Source organism: Felis catus, chromosome B1 (genome assembly GCF_018350175.1).
Source record: "Felis catus isolate Fca126 chromosome B1, F.catus_Fca126_mat1.0, whole genome shotgun sequence".
NCBI lineage: Eukaryota > Metazoa > Chordata > Mammalia > Carnivora > Felidae > Felis > Felis catus.
In genome coordinates this window covers 159,432,133-159,450,961 of record NC_058371.1, presented here as the reverse complement: position 1 = coordinate 159,450,961, position 18,829 = coordinate 159,432,133, and the positions used below count along the sequence as shown (strand labels likewise).

The 18,829-nt window shown below is 41.2% G+C and overlaps 1 protein-coding gene across 1 annotated transcript in view; it reads left to right on the top strand.

Annotated features, from left to right (window-relative positions):
* Nucleotides 1–395: 395 nt before the first annotated feature.
* Nucleotides 396–18,829, top strand: part of REST (RE1 silencing transcription factor) — a 99,754-nt gene continuing 81,320 nt past the window's right edge. The window contains exon 1 of the mRNA XM_045056321.1: nucleotides 396–489. The gene's annotated coding sequence lies outside the window, so the exon portion shown is untranslated. The remainder of the gene's footprint in view (nucleotides 490–18,829) is intronic.

Here is an 18,829-nt window from a genome sequence, read left to right as displayed (position 1 = left end):
ATATATTGAGTTAAATGAACTACATGATCACAATTAATTTCACTTGTATCTCTTCAGCTTTTTAAGTGTAGTTATTGACATTTTAATTACACATGGGGCCCACTTTATATTTCTATTGGACAACACTGCTATAGACCAGAATTTCTTCAACTTTAAGGTGCAGATGAGTCACTCAGTAAAAGTGCGGATTCTGATGCAGGAAGCTCAAGGTAGGACCTGCGATTCGGCATTTCTCACAAGCTCTCAATGAAGCCAATGTTGCTGGTCCAGGTGGAGCACATTTGGGAGCAATGGTCTAGATGAGCGAAAGGGTGGGGGGGGGGGGGGTGGAGATCAGCATTAGAATCCTTGGCAACTCCTGTGTTTATGAGGTCATGAGTAAAAATTACAAAAGGCTCTGAAGTGGAGGAGGGGAGAAGTGGCCTGAAAAGGTCCTTAGAGAACTGGAATAGCATGTCGTTGGGGAAGCCATGATAGAAGCATGTCCAGGTAAAACCATCAACAACAGCACACGCTAAAGACTAAACAGGGCCGGACTGGTTTCTCAATGAAGAGGCTACTGACGAATGTAGTGGGTACAGTTTCTGTGAGTAATGGATACTCAAGGCAGATTTCATAATATTGGGGTATAGCGAGTGAATAGAAGTGGAGCTCTTTTTTCCTACAAAGGGAGCTAAGGAAGCCGGCAGGGGCAAGTGAGGGAGTGGGGTGAGGTGGGGGAGGGGTTATGGAGATACTTGTTTGGTTTGGTTTTGCAGGAGTGAGATTTATGCAGAGTTGATGAGTTATGCAGAAAGGGTGGGGCATGAGGGAGAAGTCAGCCCAGAGACTACTGGTGGCTTCGCTCCTAAATATACGAATGTGTTTACTGAATGTCAGCTGTGTGTCAGCTTCCGGAATAAATGACACAGCCTCAAGGTTCACAGATCCCACAGTCTTGGCTACTAAGGGACCTGTATGCCTCTCCTGTGAAACTTTGAGAAGGCAGTAAACCAAGCATGGATTAGTGATGAGCAATCTTTTCTACAAGAGGCATGATGTCTATGTATATAAGGTCCTCAATTTTTTTGAAATTATATTTAAACATTTTTTATTCCTCAATCACTGAAGGGTTCCATTTTTCTGCAAAAGTTCCACAATGTCACTAGTAGCAACCATTTCAGTATGAGAGGACAACACCAGTCTTTAAAGAAATGTTGAGTGAAATGACACCATGTGGGGCTGGTGAAGGGATCAAGACACAGACACAGGGAAGAGATTTGGCATCAGGATTCACTCACAGATCAGGAACAACCAGAAATGCTAGCCCCTTGGAAAATTCTACATCTGGTGGCAACTGGAGTGGGGTGCTGCCCCTTTTTTTTTTTTTTTTAACGTTTATTTATTTTTGGGACAGAGAGAGACAGAGCATGAACGGGGGAGGGGCAGAGAGAGAGGGAGACACAGAATCGGAAACAGGCTCCAGGCTCTGAGCCATCAGCCCAGAGCCCGACGCGGGGCTCGAACTCCCCGGACCGCGAGACCGTGACCTGGCTGAAGTCGGAGGCTTAACCGACTGCGCCACCCAGGCGCCCCAAGGGGTGCTGCCCTTTTAGTGGCAGCGCGTGGGGGGATGTGGAGAAAAGTGGCAGCACGCAGGGCTGGAGTGAGGGGGAGCTGGGGAGCTGGTACCAGAGAGAAATGTCATCCTCTCCTATCTCCTCTCAGCCTGAAAACAGTTAAAAAAGAATACAAGTTTGGGCCCCACCCAACCCATCTTCTGAATAAGCTCTTCAGTCCCTTAAATTGCTGTAGAGATTCCCAGAAGAGTTGAAGGTCAACCTTCCTTCAACTCTGTCCAGAGACCAGCCCACCTGGGGGTTTGTGTGACTATTGTCCCATTGTGTCTAATTGATATGCAAATATTCTAAAGCACAGCAATCAAAGAACCAGCCCCAGGGGAATAAACAAGCTTTAGACACAAAGACAATACCACTCCCCTTCCAGCTTTAAGAGTGCCTTCGGATCACAGAATCAGCCCACTGACGATTCTGGGGCTTCTCTAGCAACTTGTCTTCTCTGGGGCTTGACTGCCTCCTAGCTCTGACTTCTTCCTCCTACCTTTTTCCTCTCCCTTCCCAGGGGGACAGTTGGAGACATCTGAAAGCAGCCTGGCCCAAATAAAGAAAGAAGCATTCCAGTTCTTTCCTTCAGGGATGAGTGGTTTACCAGGCAGAGACGTGCGTTAAGAAGTGGCTCTTTGTAACACGTCTCTAGAGAAGGGCCTCCTAATGGTCCAGTACATTGAAACCCAACAACTTGCCCCCTGTAATAGTTTTCTGACACCTAAATAATGAAGGCCCACGCACCTCAACAAGGTGATTTTAAAAACCTTTCTGTTTTCTTCAAACTTCCTTCCTGCAGCCATGACTAATAAGCTTCCTCCCCTCAGCCTCCTCCCCAACCTTCTAAGCTCAGCTTGGTCTCCCAAAACCCGCTCCAGCTTGCCAGCCTGGAGAAGCCCTGCCAAGCCTTGGCCCTTCCACGAAGCATGTCTGAAATTTCACATTCTCTGAAAGGCACACCTAGCTCTCATGAATGACTTCTTTCTCTTCACTCCCAGGGTTAGATGTGCGAAACCTCTTCACTTACACTCGTTCATTCAGGAAATGTTTATGAGGGCTTCTTGTGTGCCTGGAGGTTTTGTACAGCACACTAACAATTCCAAGACAAATGAAGTGGGCAGTCCCATTCCCCAAGGAGGAGACCAACCTTGGAAAACCAACCCAGACTTGGGGGTCCTGGTAAGGCTTTCCATAAGAGGAATGGGGAAGGGCATCCTAGGCAGGTGAGTAGGCCGACAAAGGCCTAAAGAAGGGTCCTGGCCTTGTTAAAAAAACACCAGCGGGTCGGCTAAACTGGAGGGCAAGGTCAGGCAGAGCAAGGGAAGGGTGGGATGAGGCTGAGTGGGGAGCAGGAACCAAAGCCAGAAGGATCTTTTGAGCTATGCTAAGGAATTTGGTCTTGATCCCTCAGAGATGATGGGCCATTGAAGAAATAACACTGGGGGCACCTGGCCGGCTCAGGTGGTGGAGCACACAACTCTTGGTTTTGGGGTGATGGGTTCAAGCCCCATGTTGGGCATGGAGATTACTTTTAAAAATTTTTAAAAAAGGAAAGAACTCTGGTGTGGTAAATGCATTGGTTGGGGTGAGGGGGCCCAAGAGTGAAGGAGCCTCACACAGGGTCTGGCTCACAAAGAAACTGGACAAGGATGTCTTTCATGAAAAGGCAGGTGAAGTTTCCCAGGTGAGTGATGACTGAGGCCTAAGCTAAACAAATTGTCTTCAGAGAATTTATTTCTTCATTTGTGTGTGTTTGGTCTCTCTCTTCCATTGGAATGGAAGCTGTGAGGTAACATTTTTGTCTTGTTTACTGCTGATTATAAGCCCAGGACTTCTAGTAGTGCCTAGACCCTAAGAGGCACTCAGTAAATATGTGAATGAAGGAATGGAAGCTGCTGGCATATGATGTGACAGATGACTGATGGGGGGCAGGGACGGAGGGGGTAGAATTGCCTGTAATCCCTGCCCTAATGCCGTGACCCCAGAAATGAGGCACCCTTGAAGTTGGTGACTGTATTGGTTTCCTATTGCTGCTGTAATGAATGACCACAAATTTAGTGGCTTAAAAAAGCACAAATTTGTTTTCTTACACTTTTTTTTTTTTTGGTTCAGCATCTCTGCAATATGGTGCTTCTTTTTTTTTTTTTTTTATGTTTATTTTTGAGAGAGAGAGAGTGGGAGGAAGAGAGAGAGGACCTCGAGTGGGGGAGGGGCTGAGAGAGAGAGACAGACAGACAGACAGAAGATCTGAAGCGAGCCCCGATGCCAGACTTGAACTCACCAACCATGAGATCATGACCTGAGCCAAAGTCGGATGCTTAACTGACTGAGCCATTATGGTGCCCCTTCTTACACTTCCTGAAGTCAGAAGTCTGAAATCAGTTTTCCTGAGCTAAAGGCAAGCTGTAGGCAGAGTGGCTCTTTTCGGTGCTGTATGGCAGAATCCATTTTCTTGCCCTTTCTAATTTCTCGAGGCTGCCTTCATCCTTAACTCCTGACTCCTTCCTTGAATCACTCCAACCTCTTGCTTCCACCCTCAGGTCTCCTACTTGCTCTTTTCTACTCAAATCCCCTCTGGCTCCCTGTCATAAGGGCACTTGTGATTACAGTTAGTGCCTGCCTGAATAATCTGGGATAATCTCTGTTTAATCACATCTGTAAAATCTTTTTTGCCATGCGAGGTAACATTCACAGGTTCTGGACATTACGATTTGGTATCTTTGGGCACCAGCACTCAGCCGACCATAGTGACCAGCACATGAGGTAGTTGCTGAGCGCTTGCACGAGACTGCTTAGAGGTTGGGAGGACTGAACCACTTCACCTGAGAGGCAGGGAAACACAGTGGTTAGGAGCATAATCTGGGGCTAAACTGCCCAAATTCAAAGCTCTGCTATTCACTAGCTGTGTGACCTTGGGTAAGTTACTTGACTTCTCTGTGCTTTAGTTCCCTCATCTATAAAATGGAGATAATAACTACCCCATAAGGTTTCTGGGATAAGTTAATGCCAAAAAAAAAAAAAAAAAAAAAAAAGCATGTGGTAGACTAGTGCCAGTCACACGGTAAGTGTTAACTATTTGAGATAGCCCACAGGGAAAACGTGGAGCTGCCCTGATCCCACTACTCAATTCAAGGTTTCTTAGCAGCTCAACCCTGAAGAAGCAAACTACACTGGGAATCTGAACTCTCTCCCATGCAGGGGAGACCAAATGCCTTGGGAGTGGTAAAGCATGAGTCCACATTGTTACTCAAAACTCTCCCATTGATTCTCTGTCTTCAGTGTCAGCAACTCTCAATTTTAGAGCATCTTTCTGCAAGTTTCCTAAAAGCAAAGGGGTAAGGAGCTCCCATTTTCTTATATCCCCTTCCACTTGTTCAGTATGAGTTCCAATCCTGGCAAATTATTGTTCTGAGCCTTAATTTCCTCACGTATAAAATAATAATAAAAGTCAACATTAAAATAGCACTTACTAGGGGCCCCTGGGTGGCTCAGTCAGTTAAGCGTCTGACCTCGGCTCAGGTCATGATCTCACGGTTTGTGAGTGCGAGTCTCACATCTGGCTCTGTGCTGACAGCTCAGAGCCTGGAGCCTGCTTAGGATTCTGTGTCTCCCTCTCTCTGCCCCTCCCCCGCTCACTCTCCGTCTCTCTCTCTCCTTGAAAACTAATTAAACATTAAAAAAAAATTTTTAAATAAAATAAAATAAAATAAAATAGCACTTACTGTATGCCAGTATCCTGACCTAAGCATTTCATTTGGATTCATGTAATCTTCACAGCAAACCTACATTAAAGGAACTGTTGTTATCTCCATTTTAAAGATATGGGAAATTGAGGGCCAGAGTCCTCTGAAGGAACAGTCTTGCTAGGAAGTTGGCATTGGTACCTCTGCTGTGGAACACTTGGTGTAGCTGGGGGTGAGGGGAGGGCATTGTAAAGAATCATTCCTCAGCCATCCCTACTTCTTTAGGGATTTTGGTCGCTAAATCCTAGGCCCTTCCTGGATAGGGTGAGCCTGGGTCATGTGCTCACATATGCCCAAATTCATCAGGAATTGAGGACAAACCATACCTGGCTCCTTTCAACACCTCTGATAGAGGCTGAGCCACATCTCCAACCAAAGCTCAAACAATGGGTAACTTGCCCCTTTGTTGTGTGACAAATTACCCCAAATCATACCAACTTAAGACAGCAAACATTATCTCACAGTTTCTGTGGGTCAAGAATCCAGATACATCTTTGCTGGGTCCTTCGTTTCGGCTCAGGGTCTCTCACAAGGAAGCAATTATGTTGTCAGCCAGGACAGATCCTCAGTCGTCTCAAGGCTCAACTAGGGGAGGATCCACTTCCAAGCTCACTTGTGTGGCCGTTGTCAGAGCTCAGGTCTTTGTTGGCTGTTAGCCAGTGTTCAGTTCCCTGATACATAGGCTTTTCCATTGGTCTATTTATACCATGGCAGCCCTTCCCCCAGAGTGAAGGCTGAGAGAGAGGAATGCCAATATGCCTTCTCAATGCAATATTTAGGAGGAAAGCAGAGAAGAGCAGGAAGAAGGAGTTAAGTTAGGAGGTAAGGGCAACCCAAAGGGCTGGTGAAATGGCTTGATCTTCAGTGTTTTTATTTTGTTTTTCCATATGTTTGGCAGATAGATTCCATATGGAAAACATATATATAACTTAAAACTAAAGGAAAAATAACATAAAATTCAGGAATCCACCATGTAGCAAGAAATGAACAAATTCTCGATATAAAAAACATGCACCCATAATTTTAAAATGGATAAAACTGAAGAAGTCTAACAGTTGCCATGAAATACAAGATCATTGGAACAGATGGAAATCGCCAATGATACTATACAGCAGGTAGAGAAAGCAAAGTTAACCCCTGGAAAAAATGAGTCAGTTTGAAACCTATAAGATTGTGGCATACATTTTAATGGATAAAAGTTGTACCATCCTGTTTCTGTGTTGGGGCTCCCAATTAAAGATACTCTAGGGAGTTATCTTTGTGTATGTAATTACTTTTCACATACCCCGAGACCTGCACTAGTGAATCTCAAATGCTTTTGACTTGGACAAAGAGTAAAAAATACACTTTTATACCACAACTAATGTGTACACATTCACACACACGTATCTGAAGTACAAGTTTTATGAAAACAACACTTATCCTTATTATATTTTATTAATAACGTGTATTCCACTCTGATTTTTATATTCTATGTTATTTTAAAATTCTGGTCAAGATTCATTACACAGATTTCATAACCATTGATAGGTTGTGACATGCAGATTGAAAAATACTGCTTTGTAAGATTTTCACCCAATTTCACCCTCAATTACAGAGAATAGGATAAAGCCACAAAGCCTATATTTATATCATTTGACTTCCCCATAGGGAAAAGGAAGGGACTCATGTATGAAATAAACATTTTCTTTTAGTAATTTTAATAATTTATAAAGTTGAATCAAGTACTTTCCTTTCTTCTTTCTTCCTTCCTCCCTCCTTCTCTCTCTCTCTTTCCTCCTTCCTTTTCTTCCTTTTCTTTCTTTCTTTCTTTCTTTCTTTCTTTCTTTCTTTCTTTCTTTCTTTCTTTCTTTCTTTCTTTCTTTCTTTCTTTCCAGTCAAGTACTTTTTTCTTTCTTTCTTCTTTCCTTTGCCCAGTAAAGGCAGGCAAAGCTTTATTGGAGCTATTGCTCAAGCTGAAGAGACACAATACCAACAGAGAGTAGACCTACCTCTCAACCAAGTACTTTACAATCTTTTTCTAGGGCCACCTGGGTGGCTCAGTCAGCTAAGTGTCTGACTTCAGCTCAGGTCATGATCTCATGGTTTGTAAGTTCAAGCGTGGCATCAGACTCCCTGCTGTCATTGCAGAGCCCGCTTCAGATCCACAGTCTGCCCCTCCCCTGCTCTCTCTCTCTCTCAAAAATAAACAAAAAATAAAATAAAAATTTTCTGTATCTGTGCTTATTTTCCCATCTTCATTTTTATTTTGTATATTCATGTTTTCTTCTTTTTTATTATTTTTATTAATGCTTATTTATTTTGAGAGAGAGAGTGAGTGAATGTGTGTGCAAGTAGAGAAGGGGCAGAGAGAGAGGGAGAGAAAGAATCCCAAGCAGGCTCCCCACTGTCAGTGCAGAGCCTGACATGGGACTCAATCTCACTATGAGATCAAGACCTGAACCAAAATCAAGAGTTGGATGCTTAACTGGCTAAGCCACCCAGGTGCCCCTCTTCTTTTTTATTTCTTGGGTAAGTTAGTAGTTTACTGCATTTCAAAGAGTTGGTTCTTGGATTTATTTTTCAGTTCTACAATTTTTTAAATCTCTAATTTGTTGATTTTTGGATTTGATCTTTGCTTTCCTTTTTTTTAAAAAATTTTTTAAATGTTTATTTATTTTTGAAAGACAGAGAGAGAGAGAGAGAGAGCACTCAAGGGGGAGGGGCAGAAAGAGAGGGAGACACAAAATCTGAAGCAGGCTCCAGTCTCCGAGCTGTCAGCACAGAGCTGGATGTGAGACTCGCACTCCCAAACCGTGAGATCATGACCTGAGCCGAAGTCGGATGCTTAACCGACTGAGCCACCCAGGCACCCAATCTTTGCTTTCCTTATGTTTATTCTGGTTTTAAAAATGTTTTTATACTCAGTGCTTAATTTGTTTAATTTTTCTTATTGTATTAGTTGCCTATTACTAATTATTGTTAATAAATTACCCTAAAACTTGGTGATGTAAAACAACATACTTTAAAAAAAATCAAATTAGGGGCGCCTGGGTGGCTCAGTCGGTTAAGCGGCCAACTTTGGCTCAGGTCATGATCTCGCGGTCCGTGAGTTCGAGCCCCGCGTCGGGCTCTGTGCTGACAGCTCAGAGCCTGGAGCCTGTTTCAGATTCTGCGTCTCCCTCTCTCTGACCCTCCCCTGTTCATGCTCTGTCTCTCCCTGTCTCAAAAATAAATAAAATGTTAAAAAAATTTTTTTTTTAAATCAAATTATAGTTGACACACACTGGTACATTCATCTCAGGTGTACAACATAGTGATACGACACTCTGTATGTCGTGCTGTGTTCACCACAAGCGTAGCTTCCATCTGTGACCATACAACACTTACAATTTCATTGACTGTATGCATTGTTGCTGTACCTTTCATCCCTGTGACTTATTCATTCCATAATTGTAAGCCTATACCTACTACTCCCCTCATTCCTTTTTGCCCATCCTCCCATACCCTCTTTCCCTCTGACAATCATCTGTTTCTTCTCTGTATGTATGGGTCTGTTTCTGCTTTTTGTTTGTTCATGTGTTTTGTTTTTTAGACTCCACATATAAATGAAATCATATAGTATTTGCCTTTCTCTGACTCATTTCACTTAGCATGATACCCTCTAGGTCCACCTATGTTGTCACAAATGGCAAGATTTCATTGTTTTTTATGGCTGAGTAATATCCATTGTTTTTATATATACCACATATTCTTTCTTTTAAAGTAGGCTGCATGCCTAATGTGGGGCTTGAACTCACAGCCCCAGGATTGAGAATCTCATGTTCTACCAATTGAGCCAGCCAGGCATCCCTACATACTGCATATTCTTTGTCCATTCATCCTTCAGTGAACACTAAAGTTGTTTCCGTGTCTTGGCTATTGTACATAATGCTACAGTGAACATAGTGGTGCGTATACCTTTTCAAGTTAGTATTTTAGTTTCCTTGGGATAAATACCCAGAAGTGGAATTGCTGGTCCTATATTTAATTTTTTGAAGAAACTCCATACTGTTTTCCATAATGGTTGCACCAACTTAAATTCCCACCAACAGTGGGGCACCTGGGTGGCTCATTAGGTTAATTGTCCAACTTCGGCTCAGGTCATATTCTCATGGTTCATGGGTTCGAGCCCTGCGTCAGGCTCTGTGCTGACAGCTTGGACCCTGAAGCCTGCTTCAGATTCTGTGTCTCCCTCTCTTTGCCCCTCCCCCACTCACACCCTGCCTCTCTCTCTCTCTCTCTCTCTCTCTCTCTCTCCCCCTCAAAAATAAACATTAAAAAAATTTAAATTCCCACCAACAGTGTACAAGAGTTCTCTTTTCTCCATACCCTCTCCAACACTTGTTATTTGTCTTTTTGATAATAGCCATTCTGACAGGTGTAAGGTGATATGTCATTGTGGTTTTGATTTGCATTTCCCTGAAGATTAGTGATGTTGAGCGTCTTCCCGTGTGTCTGTAAAACAGCATACATGTATTATCTTATAGTTTCTGTGGGTCAAAAATCCCAGCTTTACTGGGCCCTCTGCTTTAGGATCTATGGTGAGGCTGCATTCAAGGTATTGGCCAATAACACAGTCATCCCTAGATTCAACTGGGATAGAACGACTTCCAAACTCACTCAGTGGCTCAGTTCCCCTTTGGCTATTGGTCTGAGGTTGGTTGTTAATTCCTTGACAGCTGGCCTTCACCAACAGAGCAGGCATGAGAGAACAGCCGGGGATAAAAAGGACCAGTAAGATGGCAGTAGCAGTATTTTGTAATGAAGGAATATGTCACCCAGGATATGTCACCCCAAAATAGGTCTCTTTGTTATAAAAATAATTTTGAGGGGCACCTGGGTGGCTCAGTGAGTTAAGCGTCCAATTCTTGATTTTGGCTCAGGTCATGATCTCACAGTTTGTGAGATCAAGGCCCACATCAGGCTCTGCACTGACAGTGTAGATCCTGCTTGGGATTCTCTCTCTCCCTCTCTCTCTGCCCCTCCACCACTTGCATGTATGCACTCTCTTTTTCAGAATGAATAAATAAACTTAAAACAAACAAAAATAAGAATTATTTTGAGCTGAATACAATTGAGAAGCAGATACAAGAAAATCTCCCTGCCCTCCCCCATTTGCCCAAAAGTAGGACATAAATATTAAAAGGTATCCCTCCTCCTCTTTCTACCAGAGAGGACAAAAGTTAATTACCAGAGACAATTTTAGACCCATAGCATCCTGGAGGTGACACTAGAGGAATCAACATAACAAATTTTACTAAATAGCCTTTTCTTTTTTTTTTTTTTAAGATTTTATTTTTAAGTAACATCTACATCCAAGTGGGGCTTGAATTCACAACCCCAAGATCGAGTCACATGCTCTTTGGACTGAGCCAGCCAGGCACTCCCTAACTGGCTTTTATTTGCCATTAGTTTCCCATATATTTACTTTCCCACAGTTTGCTACCCTTGGAAGTGTAAAATTACTTTCTTTTGCCCTGTCATTTCTCTACAGATTTATTGTTCTTTGTTGAAGAGATATATAAGTCAGAGTTCTAAGCCACCTCTTTGAGTTACTCTTTCCAAGTCTCTCCCATGTATATATGAGATATGCATGTTAATAATGTCATTTTGTTTTTCTCTTTTAATATGTCTTTTGTTACAAAGGCCCTAGCTAAGGACTTAGAAGGATAAAAGGCAAAGGATTTTCTTCCTTCCCTACAGTAATCTACTTACAGAAATTTCAATCCATCACTACTGCTGAATTTTATTTATTAGAAGGAAATCATTAGGTCTGGTCCATGCTCCAGGGGAAGAGAATTCACAAGGGTGTGAATACAGGTATTAGGGATCGCTAGAGCTATGTCAATATTGCCTACCACACTTACATACAGTCAGTCTTCAGGTGCTTTTGAAGTCATTCTCAGACATGTGTAGAATGGCAAAAAAATGAGTTGGTTGTTGTTCTTGTTCCTATCTGAGGTTGAATAAGGTGACACTCTGCCTTCTTATTCCACATTTTTGTGTGGCTGTTTATCTATTTACTTGTGATTTCACTGTTTATACCCTTACATTAAGTGCTGAGGTGCTGCCTAATGTTCCTAAGTGCAAGAATGTTGTGATGTACCTTAAGGAAAAATTACATGTGTTAGATTAGCTTTATTTAGACATGAGTTATAGTGCTGTTGGGCATGACTTCAATGTTAATCTATTAACAATATATAATAAACAAGCTGTTTTTAAGCAAAACACCCATAAACAAAGTTATGCATTGATTATTTGACAAAAATATTGTGACCAGAGGGCCACAGGAAGCTAACTCTATATTTTCCATAGGAGCAGTGGTTCAGTATTTGTTAGATTAGTGTTTGAGGTCAGTTTATAGAAGTTACAAATGCTAATACTACTACTACTACTATTAAATAAGATACATTAAATAAATATACATTGTTATTAAATAACGTGAATCAATCTATATTAGTCTTTGTATTTAAGACTGTGACTTTTCTTTCAAGGAGGGCTTTATATATGCATCTCAGAATTCTGATATGTAGAGCATGTCTATTGTTAAGCTATTATCTGTCAAATCCAAATCCAGAAAGAATTGCTTTTCCAAGTACTTTGAGTCTTACATGCTAGTGGTTTTGAATCCTCCATGCTGGACTTTGTGAGGTGGGGCTGGAACTCTGCAAGCTGTATTCCTTCTGTGTCAGCTGGCTGCTTTTAGGTTCTACCAGTAGGAGATACTAGAGGGGGGGCTTGAAGGCGGGAGAAGGAAACTCAAACTTCAGCCATCAATGCCTTTTTACTATGGTGGTAGCAACAGCAGCCGGTTTTAGCCTCCAGATTCTTTTCCCATGCTCCCTGAACCAGCCCCACTGTACCCCCTCAAAGGCCTGAGTCTCAGCTCGGTGGGACCTCTGTCAGAGCATGGCAGCTGCTACCTGCAGGCATTACCTTGAGGTTACCTCAGTGTCCCTTTCCTTCTTTCTGTCCTTTAAGATCTGCCTAAAGTGCTTTAATTTCAAAATGAAATCTTCTCTGTTGAACCACCTATTAGGGTGTCCATTTTCCTGGAAACTAAGTGACACATAGAGATTCTGTAACTTTTTTCTTTAAGTTTATTTATTTATTTTGAGAGAGGCAGAGAGACAGTGCAAGCAGGGGAGGGGCAGAGAGAGGCAGACAGAGGATCCGAAGCAGGGTCTGTGCTGACAGCAGAGAGCCCAATACAGGGCTTGAATTCATAAGCTGTGAGATCATGACCTGAGACAAAGTCGGATGCTTAACTGTTTAACTGATGAGCCACCCAGGCACCCCTCTTCTTCTTCTTTATTTTTTATAATTTCAAATTTATAGAAATATTGCAAGATCAGTACACAGAAATTCTGGATACCCTAATACCCTTTGCTGAAATCCATCAATCTTTTTTCATAGAGGTGAAATTCACATAATATAAAATTAACTATTTCACTTATTTATTTATTTAAGTTTATTTATGTTTGGGGGGGACAGAGAGAGAGAGAGAGAGAGAGAGAGAGAGAATCCCAAGCGGGCTCCATGCTCTCAGTATACAGCTCAGTGTGGGGCTTGAACCCATGAACCACGAGATCATGACCTGAAACAAAATCAAGAGTCAGACCCTTAACTGACTGAGCCACCCAGGAACCCTAAAATTATCCATTTTTTTTTCAACGTTTATTTATTTTTGGGACAGAGAGAGACAGAGCGTGAACGGGGGAGGGGCAGAGAGAGAGGGAGACACAGAATCAGAAACAGGCTCCAGGCTCCGAGCCATCAGCCCAGAGCCTGACGCGGGGCTCGAACTCACGGAGCGCGAGATCGTGACCTGGCTGAAGTCGGACGCTTAACCGACTGCGCCACCCAGGCGCCCCTAAAATTATCCATTTTAAAGTGAACAATTAAGTTGCAATTAGTACATTCACTAAAAATCTATCAATTTTTGACATTTTGCCACATTTGCTTTATAATTCACTGTCTCTATAGATGTATATCGATGCATGCATAATTATGCATAATTTTTTATCAACCATTTGAGAGTAAATTGCATATATGACTCTCTTTTACTACACCTCTTACTACAATTACATGTACTTCTGAAGAACAACATTTCATTTTTTTAAGATTTTTCTTTTTTTAATGTAATCTCTACACCCAACATGGGGCTTGAACTCACAACCCCAAGATCAAGAGTTGCATGCTCTACCTACTAAGCCAGCCAGGCACCCCTGAAGGACAACATTTCATACAAAACTATTGGTACATTACTTTAATCTAATCTATAATCCATAGTCTCATTTTGTGAATTGTTCCAATAATGTTCTTTATAATATTGTTTTTCCTGTTAGTGCAAGACCCAGTCCAGGAAGACATTTAGTTGAATTTAGTTGTCATGTCTGTTTAGTCTCTTTTAATGTGAAATAACCGGTGTTTCACAGCACTGACATTTTTAAAAGAATACAGGTCAGATGGGCCTCATGTGTGGCTTAGTCATTGAGCAATGGACACTTGGTCTCAGATCATGATTTCACAGTTGTTGAGTTTGAGCCCTGTGTGGGGCTCTGTGCTGGTTGGCATAGAAACTGCTTGGGATTCTGTAAGTAAACTTAAAAAAAAAAAAAAAAAAAGAATATAGATCAGTTCTTCAGTTTGAGTTTACTTCTGATTACAACCTGGTTTTACATTCCCATAAGTGATTTGTGACCTTTTCAGGGTATCACAAGATATCTTTCTGCCTCTATGACGATATTATTTTCAATCATCCAGTCAAGGTGTTGCCCAGTTTCTTCACTGTATACTTTTGTGCTCCTTACAACTAATAAACAATATATGAAGAGACACTTTGAAACCATGAAAATATCTAGAAATTTCATAATATTTGTCTTCTATATAGTTTGCAGTTTAGTCTTGGATATTCTGTTGGATTTTTCTTTGATTCAAAGTTATTGAAGGGGTACCTGGGTCGCTCAGTTGGTAAGTGTCCAACTCTTGGTTTTGATCTCATGGTTTGTGAGTTCAAGCCCCATCTTAGGCTCTGCACTATCAGTGCTTGGGATTCTCTCTCTCTTCCTTTCTTTCTGCCCACCCCCCACTGGCTCACTCTCATTTTCTCTCTCTCTCAAAATAAATAAATAAACTTAAAAAAAAAAACCACAACAGGACATCTGGATGGCTCAGGTGGTTAAGTGTCCAACTTCAGCTCAGGTCATGATCTTGCTTTTCATGGGTTTGAGCCCCACGTTGGGCTCTGTACTGACAGCTCAGAGCCTGGAGCCTGCTTTAGATTCTGTGTCTCCCTCTCTCTCTGCCCCTCCCCTACTCATACTCTGTTTCTCTCTCTCTCTCAAAAATAAATAAACATTAAAAAAATTTTTTGATAAAAAATAAATTAAACTAAAAACAAACAAACAAAGTTATTGTAAAGAGAGTTTTCAACTGTCCAGATCTTATGGTGCAACATATAACTCCACAATTTCTGTTATTTATTATCTTTTAAAGGAAAAAGAAACATTATTAAAGAAACTATTAGTTATTCTTATTTTGTGATGTGTTTTAATTCTCAGCCTTTTCATTTAAAACATCATCCTTTCATGTTGTTGATATAGTTCAAAACTTGAAAGATACAAAAAGCATACAAGGAAGTCTTTTTTTCACCAGCTACCCAGTTCTCTCAAATAACCAAAGTTACAAGTTTCTCTGTGTCTTTCCAGAGCTAGTTTCTGCACATAAAGCAAAAACATATGTACACCCTATACAAATTAACTTTTGCCTATACTTGCACCACCGTTATACATTTGGCTTTTTTCATTTACAATATATCCTAGAGGAGTGCCTGGGTGGCTCAGTGGGTTGAGCAGCTTACTCTTGATTTCAGCTCAGGTCATTTCACAGTTCATGAGTTTGAGCCCCTTGTCCAGCTCTGCACTGATAGTGTGGAGCCTGCTTGGGATTGTCTCTCTCTCTCTCCTTCTCTCTCTGCCCCTCCTGCTCTCTCTCTCTCTCTCAAAATAAATAAATAAACCTTAAAAACAAAAAAACCCCAACACCCCCCCAAAAAAAAAAACCAATACAATAAAACCTTGGATTATGAGTAACTTGTTCTGTAAGTGTTCCACAAGACGAGCACACATTACTAATAAATTTTGACTTGATAAATGAGTGATGTCTTGCAATACGAGTAGTATATGATACTGAATGTCACATGATCACAATTGAGCCAAAGGTTCTTGAAATCCACTTTGATATACAAGTGCTCTGGATTACAAGCATGTTTCCGGAATGAATTATGCTCAGAAGCCAAGGTTTTACTATATATCCTAGAGATTATTACATATTCGTACATTAAATATTAGCTTCCTTTTTCACCCTGATGGCTGCATATTATTGCATTGTTTATGTGTACTGTGATTTACTCAGCTAGTCCTCTTGACATTTCAGTTGTTTCCATCCTTTTGCCTTTATATAAACTATGGTGCAGAATAACCATGTTCATATATCAGTACATGTGCAAGTATATATATAATATAAATTCCTGGATGTGGTATTTCGGAGTCAAAAAGTATGTAATTTTGTGCTGCAATTTTGATAAATGTTGCCAATGTATGCTTCATCAAGATTCCAAGAAGATTGTACCAGTTTACAGGGAATGAGTCTTAGCACAATTTTTCCTTTATATGCAATAACTGAGAAAGGAAACTTGAAAATAGTATCAATCCAAGAAGATTCTAAAGGAGTGGCTTTTCCAAAAATGATACATATATTCAATATTGCAAAATATAATAATTAGGATTCAAAAAACTTACCTCCTAGATAAGGCTGGAATTTTAGCTTAATTCTTGTACTTGCAAAGACTGTTGTTTGTCCCAATCTGAAGTCTTGCTATTTGGCTTAATTTTTTACTTTACTGATGTGCATATTTCCAGGCCTGCTTTAAACAACTGAGTACAAACTCAGGAAGGTAGCAAATAGTTCAGCTGTTTAACAGACATGAGCCTGGCAAAGGGGAAGAGGAAAAAGGGCTTTCAGCTAAACCTCTCCTGTAGGCTTTTACTGTCCCTGAGGCATTTTCCTTGCCCAAATAAGAAGGAAAATTATTTTCCAGTCTTAAATCGAATGCCAAAATTATTCTTGGAATTGCTCCCTTAATCTGTCAGTTTCATTTTTCCCATGGAGGCGTGATCAGGGTGGCCAAAACTTCCCAGTCAAAATCAGGAATGGAACTTGATTGCTCCTACAGACAGCTACTTTGGAAAAACTCCTTGCAAGGTGATTTTAATAGTGATTACAAACATCAGAGATCTGGTAGTGGGATCTGAGGCTCTAACTGTAGAGGTGACTTCAGTCTTTCTACAGTGTAGTGGCTAACGGAGATATAAAGGAGTCAATCATTTCCAGCAAAGAGAAGACTAAGGAATCAGATTCAAGGGCTCATCAGTGTTGATCTCTAGCTCATTTCTTAAGTTCTTCATTTTCATTCTCTTTCCAAGTCTGGTCAAGTCAAGAGTATGGACTTTGGAGCCAGACCCACCTCAGCTCACATCCAAGCTGTGTCCCTTGCTGTGTTGGGAACACAAGTGAGTGAGTTAGCCTCCCAGAGACAAAGGGTCCTCACCAATAAATATGGGATCCCACTACCTTCTTTGTAGGGTCAGTGTGAGGATTAATGGAAGTCAAGTGCATGGGCACAGTGCCTAGCACAGTCTTGACAAAAAGTGTGGATGTTTATTTCTTTCCTATTATCCCCTTTCTACCCCTCTGACCAATGGCTTGAAACTCATTCTTTCAGAGCTTATAGTCTTGCAAGCATTAAGTTAAAAAAGAAACATTATTAGTACAATCAGTGGAAGGCAATCAGTGGAAACACCAGACTTCACCTGGGCCTAAATTAGAATGTGGAAATTAAAAAAATATCCGTTCCTTTCTAGGTGGTAAGATTTCAAGCCTTAGGAAATGTATTTTTCAGTATTGACAGGTACACTGTTAGAAAATCCACACCTTTGGGGGCAAATGTGCCAGATTCTGTAATCAAGTCAAAACTATAGCTTATATTTACACATTTCACAATCTTGTAAAGCAATTTAGATACAAACGGAGTTTTTACAAAAGTCAAGTTCAAGTTTCTCCTCTCTTTCCTCTCCCTGAGGAATATAAAACCTCTCAAGAATAGGGAATGGTTTTACCATAGATGGAGACTTTGGAAATTCTCTGAAACAAATGATTTGCAGATTTTATAAATGCAAATATACAGTAGTGAATTATTTTACTCTAAACTCTTTATTTCCAGATATTTAACAGGGACCAAGTTATTTAACCACAGCAGCAAGATAGGCTAGCTGTTCATCAGACCTGTTTCCTTCTCATACTAGGCATGCAGCTAGAGTGTCTTTCCCAGCCTCCCTTACAGTTAAGTACACCAAGTGGAATGTGGTCAAAAGTTATATGGAGCACTTCCAGGCCTAGCCCATTAAAACTCCCATGCATCACCCTCCATGCCCTTGAACCCTCCCAGCTGACAGGAATGGAGATGACTCCCAAGGCAATCTTGGAAGCCACATTTTTAATATGGAAGGAGTGTGAATCCCTGAATCACTACTTAGAGAAGAACCATGCAACCAAGAACATCTTCATTAGACTATTTTATGGGTAAGAAATAAGCTTTTTTTGTATTAAACCAGTGAGATTTTAAGGGATTTATCTCTTACAGCAGCTAGTATTGCCAGTGTAGTCTTAAACACAAAATGTCATCTCAAAGTCCTCAAATGTCTTTATACCAGTCTCCTTCTCTCCTTCCTTCTCATCCTCCCTTCCTCCCTTCCATCCTTCCTACTTTCCATTTTTCCTTACCCAGTGTGCATCCAGTACACTCCTTCTAGGCTCTATTCTAGGCATTGGGGATGTTGAGTAAACAAAGCAAACAATTTTTGCCCTTGTGAAGCTCACACTGTAATAGAGGAGATAGGGGTGCCTGGGTAGCTCCGTCGGTTAAGTGTCCTACTTCGGCTCAGTTCATGGTCTCACAGTCCATGGGTTTGAGCCCTGCATCGGGCTCTGTGCTGACAGCTCAGAGCCCGGAGCCTGCTTCGGATTCTGTGTCTTCCTCTCTCTCTACCCCTCCCCTGCTCATGCTATGCCTCTCTCTCTCAAAAATAAATAAACATTAAAAAAGTTTTATAGGAGGAGACAGGCAATAAACAAGTAAATAATATGGTTACAAGCATTGATAATTGCCTAGAAAAAAAAAAACTAAAGAATAATAAAACGAGTGAGACAGTGGCCAGGAGGATCTTTTAGACAAGGTTAGGAAAGGCCTTTTGAGGAGTTGGAACTGAGCAGTGATGTGAATGATACAAAGAAGCTAATCATACAAAGATCCAAAGACACAAAGATCTTAATCATTTCTCTAAAAGCAGTGATTTGTAGAAGGGAACAAAACATAAAAACAGTACAAAAAGAAACAGTGAA